Source organism: Pseudorasbora parva, chromosome 2 (genome assembly GCF_024679245.1).
Source record: "Pseudorasbora parva isolate DD20220531a chromosome 2, ASM2467924v1, whole genome shotgun sequence".
Lineage (NCBI taxonomy): Eukaryota > Metazoa > Chordata > Actinopteri > Cypriniformes > Gobionidae > Pseudorasbora > Pseudorasbora parva.
The window spans coordinates 9,393,354-9,403,396 of record NC_090173.1 but is presented as its reverse complement, the minus strand read 5'-3'; positions in this window follow the sequence as shown (position 1 = coordinate 9,403,396).

Genomic DNA, 10,043 nt, shown 5'->3' with positions numbered 1-10,043 from the left:
TGTTGTGAGAGGGGGGAGTTTCTGAACACATGGGTGTGGTTTGTAATCGGTCCCTCATAGTCAAGACCGGTCTTGATCTCGAGACAGGTCTTAAAGGGATAGTTCACCCAAAAACTGGCATCATTTACTCACCCTCAAGTTGTTTCAAACCTGTATGTTCTTCTGATAAACACAAAGGAAGATATTTGGAAGTGATGACAGGGTCAAGAGCCAAATTAAAGACAACACTGATCTCCATAATGGTGACTTTATTATTTTCAATAAATCATCAAAATCTAAACTTCTGTTGATTCTCAATAAGAGCTTCTGTAGACAGAAATAAAGTCAGTCTGGTCAGTAATGTGTGACACTGGTAATGCTGTTTGTGGAGGTGTTTAATCCTCCTCTGATGAGATCTTGTGATTGTCAGTGTCTCAAATTGTCCAGCACAGGGCAGAAGAGACTTTCAAATGTGAACAGAGGTGGAAAGTCCAGGATCAGAAGATAAAAAGTCCTGCTCTGTATTTTGTTCCAAACACCTTGATTTGCTAAGTAGCTCAGTTTTTCAGCAGGGAGGTAGAATTAATTAGTGAAATAAGTTGACTATAATAATATGGCAGGACTTTTACTTTATGTCCCCTGGACTTTACACCTCTGCATAAATGACCTGATATGATGGATTAGGGATTGAGCTCAAGGGCAGATTTTCCCACCCCTAAGGTTGAAGACAAAACCTTTCAGCAGTGGAAAAATCTCAATTTTAGGATACTCAGACAGCTTTCAGTCAGCTTTCATGTGCTGTCAGTCAAAGGGGCGGAGATATGGAACAGCATACCAGCTACGATCAGAGACAGTCTGACAATAAACGCATTTAAGACAAACCTGAAACATTGGCTCAAGAGTAACCAGGCCTGTAATCATTGTATCTGAAGTGTCTTTTATATTGAATGTGTGTACTGTTCTGTTATTACTTGTCCTGACCATTGTCTTCCGAGACAATGCGATCATAGCCTTTGATGTGTTGTTTAAGTCTAATGTTGTAATTTATGTTGACTGCTTGTATTGTTTTATGTTATTTCTTGTCCTGATCTGCCAGGGACTACAGATGGAAAGTAGCCAATGGGCTAAATCTGGCATATTTACATATATGTTCATCAATATGCACTGTCCCTTTTAAATAAATAAATAAACATGTCATGCATGCAGCATATTTTACATATTATTATTATTATTTTATTTATTTTTTGCATCAAATACATCACAGAAACACTGATGGCCTTGGCCTTTTATCCCCTAATAGGGCAACGGATCCTGGGAGATAAAGCTAATAAAACCCAAACTATATCAAATATTTAAGTGAAGTTATTAAACGTAATTTCAGGAGGAGTACGCCCATCTAATCTTTCAATGAATACCAAGGTATAAAACCAGCAGCTTACCTCTTCCTCTTTTAAGTTCCTCTATCCCTCCTCCTCCTTTTGTACACATTTTTGGTGGTGGTTGAGGAGAGATCCCTGACACGAGTGTAAAGCGCTTTGGGTGTACAGTAGTACATATGAAAGCGTTATATAAATGCCTCATTCATTCAATTTGCCTGTTATAGGGGGGCAATGCGAGCTCAGGTAGAAGATCCTCTCCGAGCCCCTCTATAGCAGACAGCAAGCCAAATCTGTTTACCACTTTCACTGAGATTATATGGGCACACAAACTCATGAATTTCCTCTGGATATGTTTTAGTTCAGATGATATAAAAAGTGACATGAAATGATTTTTGGATGATAATTTTCCACTCTTGCCTGATTTAGGGTTAATACTGTGACAGCGGTGAAATCTGCTCATGACAGGACAAATGGATGTGGAAAGTTTGATTTGACGTGTCCGTATTGTCAGAGGAGTTCAGATATGTTATCAACAGTTTATATTTTAAGTTAGACAATCAGAGGGTAGGGTCCGGTGTTTAACTTAACAATTATTATGCCATTCATTGAGTTATGAGGCTGGATTGTTTGTAGTTATTGTTGACTGTCATCTTGTAATGTAGACATTCATGTTTTCAGTCAGTTGCAAAATTTCACCACTAGATATCAGCAAAGTCTGAAATCTGAATTTTTTTTCAGTTTTTTTTTTTTCCTGTTTATTAGAGTAAAACTGCTTTGACACAATCTTCTATAAAGCTCTATGTAAAAAAAAAAACTGACTATTTCATAGAACAAAAATACACACAAATCAGGATCCAAGACATTTTTGTTACCATGCTTTAAAACCTAATTATCAAGCCAAATATATAATCTTTAATTTCTGAAAATGACAGTGAAATCCCACATTTGTTGTGTATACAAGGATCATGAAAATTTGCTCTGAAACTCAGATTGAAAGATTTCATTGATTCCTAGAGACGGCACATTTGTTTTTACGACGTATATTTTATCTTTAAACAACTGTAATGAAGTATCTCTATTGGCTAATAAACATTTATATTTTATTCAACATTGTTGTTGATTAGAAAGAACATTTTACATTCATCTACTTCAATGAAGAAATGATCATTTTTAACCTCATTACAATTACTGATAATGTGCATGTGTTAAATTAACTCTTTCAGTGGTGTAAGACTAACAAATGTGATTCTATTATAAAATCATTAAGTGAAAATTAGCAGTGACACTTCACTGAAATAACAAAACAGTGTTTCTCATTGGTCAGATATGGGGCAGATCTAGAAAATTATTTATGGGGTGGCAACATTGAAGCAAGTAATAATATACAGTAATATATAATATAGTAATATACAAGTAATATATATTCAGGCCCTGTCCACACGAACACGGGTATTTTCAAAACCGCAGCTTTTTCTACGCGGTTTGCCTGTCCGTCCACACGCAAACGCTGTACTTTTTTGAAAACTCCGGCCAGGGGGAAGATTTTAACTCCGATTACAGCATTGACGTGTAGATGGTGAAACCGGAGATTTCAGCTTTTTAAATCGAAGTGCGCGCCGTTCTTCCTTTGTTTGATGTCAGATTTTCCACGTTATCTCCTTTTGATTTACGTGAGTCGAGTCTATGCGGTGGACTACTGACAGCGCTAATCACACGTATATCCTACAGATACATGTTCAGTTATTTCATTGTATTGCAGAACAAAGGTGCCAGAATGCAGTAATACAAAATAGTAAAGCAAGTGTGTGAAGCTATTACAGTCCACTTCGGCCCTGCACCTGTGTATATACAGTTACCTGTCACTGAGTCCAAAGTAAAGGAACTTGTAGAAGGGTTTCACTTGAGCCCATGGCATCCCTCAGTCAGTCCAATGTGCATCGGTGCCGTGGACGGGACCCATGTGGAAATCAGGCAGCCAATCATAGCGTAGTTTTGCGTTCTCATGTGGACAGATTTTTTTTTTCAAACCGTGCTTGTGTGGACGCGATTGCTTTTTAAAACGGAGGAGGAAAAACTCTGGTAATAGAAATACCCGTGTAAGTGTGGACTAGGTCTCAGTGTATATACACAGGAGCACACATTTTTAATGGTCTATAAAGATTAAAGACTATTGTGTGATAGATTTTGCCTGAACCTGATAGCTGGACTGGAAACTTAAAGTGAGAAAAAGTTCATATCAATATTAATTTACAAAGCATGACAAACAATACCGATTATATATGAATATAAGTATCAATTACTGGTTTATTTAATCACTTACACAAATACATATAAACCACAAGTTGTAGTGCATCTAGATTAAGATGTGGTGAGATTCAATCACCAAGAATTTTTTTTTTTTAAAGTGGTTTTAGTGCAACAAAATGGTCATCAAAAGTCAAATATCTCGTCTCACCATTATCTAATAATTAAAGCACTGATTGTAACGATAATATATGGTTTATGTAACGGGTCACGGCCAGGGTCCGCTAGCAGATATATATATATATTGACAATCCTGGTCAAAGTTCTGGAAATCTGGAAATATATCACAGAAGTTAGTGACGCGGGACAACAGTTTGTCTCTCCATTCAACCGGATTATTTTTTTATTCATAAAACTTCATTTCAACTTTGTATCTGCAATCATGAATTATACTGTTATCTTTGGTTGCTCTGTATTGAAACACAGGTTATATCCACAATTGGATAGCATGAAGTCACATCTTCTTCAAAGTACATTTCTCTCTAAACCATATTCTCTGTTATTTTTCATTAAACAAGTATTTCTGTATTAATTATACATTTTTGTAAGTGTTCACTTTTCACAACAGAATAAATCTCTTTTGCAGTTAAGTTGAATTATATTTACATTATATGAGTACAAACTTCAATAATAATCATATTTGTCTCATAACTTTAACGTTTTTAACTGAAACTGTATTATAGTGTAATATTGCGTTTAAAGGGGGGGTGAAACACTCAGTTTCAGTCAATCTCATGTCAATCTTGAGTACCTATAGAGTAGTATTGCATCCTTCATATCTCTGAAAAGTCTTTAGTTTTATCATATTTATAAAAGAAATATGGGCTGTACCGAGTCTTTCCGGAAAAAACCGAGCGCCTGGAGGCGTATCGTGTGGGCGGAGCTAAAGAATGATGAATGCGCGCAAAGCGGTGACGTCCTCAAGCGTGGAGAAACCCATCTATCTCAGCTAATACAGATAATGATCCACAATCAAATCTGAGGGAGAAATAAATTGAACAGGAGAAACGGCAACATCAGGATGTCCGTCTCTGTGGTATGGACTGTATTTAGGGGCCTCTGTGTGTCTTTACTCGCAGTTTATGAGGACATGATTCGGTTTATGGACTATTGTATGTGACTAATGTTAGACCTTAGGAGTAGCAAGCAAAACGGTTTTGCACGTCACAGAGTCAGACTAGTGTAAAGTTATACAGAACAACAATGGAGTAACCGTTAGCGCATTTGAATGACGAAGCACGCGATCGTGTCGTTTACTGATGTTTACTCACGCGACGATAGCCGACAGCACAGACATTTGAAGCAGTTTTACTCACCGGCTGCTTCCAAAGCAGGACCGAACCTTTATCGCTGGGACCGCTCTGTCAAAAACACACTTCTTTGGTATGATTTGGTGAAGTCCTGTGACAGCAGTGACCGTGGAAATCCACTTTGAGACGCGACTGAAGCGATGCCTTGAAGCTTCCCGTCATTTCTGCGTTCAAATCGGTTCAAATGCAGCGCTGCCTTCCCGGAATGCTGAGCTGAAGCGTTGAAGTCGCTCGACGTCACCCATAGGAATAAAGTGGAGCGCGGCGCCACAGAAGTGTTCACGGACGACTGGATCTGCATCTGAGAGACTGTTTTCTGCGTGCATTTCCTCTCTCGCTCTAGTCACGCGCGCGCACACCCTACCGGGAGAAGAGCCCGTATGGCCCATACAAGGACCTTCCGCTCTATTAACGTCAAGCCGACCCATACTCGAAAAAAACTCCCCGAAACTTGTGAGAAACCGGAAGGAGTATTTTTGACACAGAAATACTCCATCAAACGTCCAACATTAGTTTTTGAATCTTTGTCTATGTTTAGGATGGGAATCCAAGTCTTTAACAGTGTAAAAAGCTCAGTATGCATGAAACAGCATTTCACCCCCCCCCCCCCCCCTTTAACACTTCCATGTGCGTTTCACCCAAAGCTACATCTGTAAACTGTCTTTACTCTGTACATTCGCTTTATTTAATACCCGTAATGCATAGTCTCACATACAGTTACCTTTCACAACGCAGTAATAAACTCAGAAATATCCCCGAACCATTAGGAATATACAGTATAAAAAAAGAAAACATTAATACGAGTGTCGCCATTCTCCTCATATTCACATCGTTATCATTAGACTTGACTATTTATACTATCGAACACACATCATTGGGAATTCACATTAGCTTATAAACATTTGCACTCACACAAAAGATGCAAAACCAACCTGGAAATATTGTAAATATATATCACAGAAGTTTGTGACGCAGGACGACAGTTCGTCTTTCTCCATTCAACCGGATTCTGATTTCGCCTCGCTTAAGGCGGCTGAACGGTACTGCCACCTCGTGTCCATTATGTGTAACAGCATGTCATAACGCTCTTGTGAATTCTCTCAATCATTTAATTTATAATAAAAGGAAAGAAAACAAAAAAGAACCTCAACAAAATATTTTTGTGAGTGTCACATTTACAAGGTAAACATATATTGACATATGGTCCTTTAAATCATAACTTAAAGGTTATAAAAATGATTATTTTATGTTAATGTATAAAATATTTGAAAAGGCACACTGAACACTACATGCCTTGGGCACCTGACACACAAGGAGCTGGCGTCAAGCTCTCTCTTCTCTTTCAATGTCTGAGCGCTCTTCCTCCCTTCATCCTCTCTCTTCCATCTCTTCAGAGCCGGCCCAAGCCTTCATGGGGCCCTAAGCAGATTTTTATTTGGGGGCCCCTCGGTACCGATTGACTATTGTCAATTCTTGATAATAATCGCACACCCATTATCACTTGTATTAGTTGTAGCTGTTTTGCTTATCATGTCTGTCTTTCATGTTTTTACCCTTAAACGGGTTTTAATTGTTGCAAACCCACAAGAGTGCTTAGGTGTTCATTTGCACTTTAATATTCAAAGTCTTACAGTATGGTTTAGACTGGGATATGTACGATTTAAACTTTTTTTTAAAGAAGTCTCATGCTAAATATGCTCACAATTTGTCACAATTCGTTACCCCAGGACTCTTTGATGAATAGAAAGTTCAAAAGAACAGGATTTATCGAAAATAGAAAGCTTTCAAAGAATCCTAAAAAAGCTGTTTACACAACTGTTTTCAACATGACAATAATAAAAAAAAAATGTTTATGAGAATAATCTGTGAAGGATCACGTGACAGTGAAGACTGGTGGAATACATTACAATTTACTTGATATTCATATCACATACGAATATCATATATATATATATATATATATCATAGAAAACAGCTATTTTAAATTGCAATAATATTTCACAATATAACTGTTTTAACTGTAGTTTTGATCAAATAAATTCAGCCTTTGGTGAGCAGAGACCTCTTTTAAAACAAGAAATGGTGGATTTCTTTCAAACATTATGCAAAGCTTTTATTTTGGCGGAAATTCACACAGAAAGACATTAGTACTTCTATTTGTTGACAACAGCATATTTATAAATGATTCTCATTACAAATTTGGGAAGGCTTTTTTGGGAAGAACGAATTTGCATTCCTAAAAAAAAAAAAGATAATTTTGAGAAGCATTTACTGTGCACAGAAACTGGAAGCTATGCTGTATTCCGTCCAAAACATACAGCATGTCAAATAAGATATTTTCACTAAACCAAAGCGCATTCTCAAATCCATCCGTTCATAAAAAGGTTACCGGGCAACTGACGAGTAGCGCCGTTTCAGCGCCGATTTTTTTCTCGCACTGTGGACTTTGAACCCTGACGAACAAGCTTTAGTCCAGTCGATGGCACCGCGAGCTCGAACAGCGCTGTCAGAATCAATCCATGCATATATTAAAAAACGGAACATTTTGCAGTTTATTTAGTAATTGTTTTAAGGCCATAAAGGCGATTTCAAACATAAAGGAACATCCAGCAGCAGCAGTAAATCATGTCAAGCTCTTGGGGGCCCCCTGGTGGCCAAGCCGCTTAGTTCGCTTATGCCCTGCATCTCTTCACTCACTTCATGCTGTATTTCTTCTGTCTCATCACCTCTATCTAACTCTTTGTCATCCATTTTTATATTTCTTTCTTCCACCACACTATCTTCTCCTCCGCGGCCTTCCACAACTTCATTTGTATGTGTACCTTTTTCTGTCTTATCTGCACCTTCCACTCCCACATTATCTGACTCGGATTTTCCTTTTCTTTTTGTTTAAAAAAAAAACGATGGATGTCAAGTCAGCATATGGTTTCATAGTATCCCGCAAGACGTAACAATAAGTACAAAGTTCCAGCTTACTAAATGTACACTACACTAAATTGTTGTAAAGTTTTTAAATAGTTAGTAAAACATTACGCCTGTTTCACGCATAGCCTACTCCGTCTGCAGTCCGAGATGCAAACGCACTGCAAACGGACTGTGTGAAACAGGTGATAGAGTCATCCATTCGTGATCACACTGGTTGCGCTGCGGATCACGAAGCAGTTCACTAAGCAAGTCACTAAAACAAGGTGTGTTTTCTTGCTATTATCTCATCACAGATAATGAATCAGCATTGTAATGTATTGCGTATTGATTCATGATTCGGATCGCGTGTCAAACTGCTGAAATCACATGACATTGGAGATCCGAAATCCTCAATCAATTCGCTGATACATTACCATTCAAATCTTTAGTTGAGGATTGTCAATTGTCAAAGAGAAGACAATGCTGAATAAAGTCGTAGTTTTTGTTATTTTTGGACCCGAATGTATTTTGGACGCTTCAAGAGACTCTCATTAACCCACTGATGTCTCATATGGACTACTGTGATGATGTTTTTATTCCCTTTCTGGACATGGACAGTATAGTGTGCATACACTAGCATACGCTCTCGAACTAAATATAAAATATCTTAAACTGTGTGTGAAGATGAACGGAGGTCTTACGGGTGTGGAACGACATTAGGGGGAGGAGTTAATGACAGACATTTCATTTTTGGGTGAACTAACCCTAATAAACTTTCTAACTTGTTTATTGATCTGTTGTCCCTCGCCCTTTTTTTGAGAATTAAAAAAAAAAAAACGACATACCCCAAATAAAAATGTCTGCAGCTCTTAAACCCTATGGTCTATATCCATAAATTTGGTCTTATTTTAAATTAGACACTTCAAATTATGTTACCCAAAAGTCATAATAACTCAAAGTAGTATAGGGACAGACTAAACCAAGGGGAAATATGCATGTAAGTGACTCACGTTTTTATTTTTTTATTATTCCCTTATGGAAAAAAATGAGATTTTAATTTTAAGGCCCTGAAAATAACCTAAATATAAAACTGAATGTCTGATCATGCTTTGATTAAAATTTGACGACGATTCTCTCAAAAATGTCGCTTCTGTAAGCTTTTATGTCAAAAAAAGACTAGGTGTCCTTTCAATAAAGGCCAATTATAATATAACATTTGGGTAATAGTAAAGAGTAGTTTTTTTTTTTCAAATAAATCTGCAATAAACTGCTAATTATAATGCATTTGCAGTCCCTGATAACTAAAGCAACTATTTACAGAATTTACAAGTGTAAAAAAAAAACTAATTTAGTTGATAAAAACAGTCTCTCATTTAGTCGTTGCGCGTTGTGTGGTAAGTGTGTGTGGCACTTACCGTGCGTTCACACCGCCACCGCCGCCGGCGAAAGCGTCTAAATTCGCTCTTGCCGTCCTGCCAACGACGCTGTAGAAAGCTCTGTGGACGCGCTGCCGCTCTGACGTAGATCGAATGTTTTTTCTTTTTTTAAACTGTATTTAAAGAGGCCGGAAATCAAACAAGCATGTTGATGGATAGACTGACCACAGTAAGGTATAAATTAACCTCATGATTCGCTTAAATGTGAAAGTAAGAATAAATTGCATTCCAGCTGAACGACGAGCAAAACGTTCTAGCGCCTGTAAAATAGTGTTGCGCGACTTCTTAACAAATTACACATCACTATGAATGATCTCGTCCTAAATGATCGGGGAACCCGCACAGCAATGATCAACTTCTCTTACATTTTGCTTGGGAACTAATGTGGTCGAAACCAAAGTTTACAGGCCTGCATCTCTGGATTTCTCTCAAGGCGGAGCACTTCTACATTCTGATTGGTTGCCGCCGAACCGTGCCATAGCTCATTACCATAAAGTTGAGCTGATTTCAACTCTCCTCGATGCCCAAATCGTCCAAGACGCGCAGCGCCGCTCTCGCCGGAGCTCGCCGCCCGGCTCCCATTGAAAATGAATGACTTCCGGCCAGCTTGCCGCTCTCGCCGCCGGCGGTGTGAACGCACAGTTACACTGGCAGGCGCTGGATACTAATGAATACTATGGAGACGCTAAGAACATCTGTATTCACCAATGCTTCTTACGGCATCTCTTACA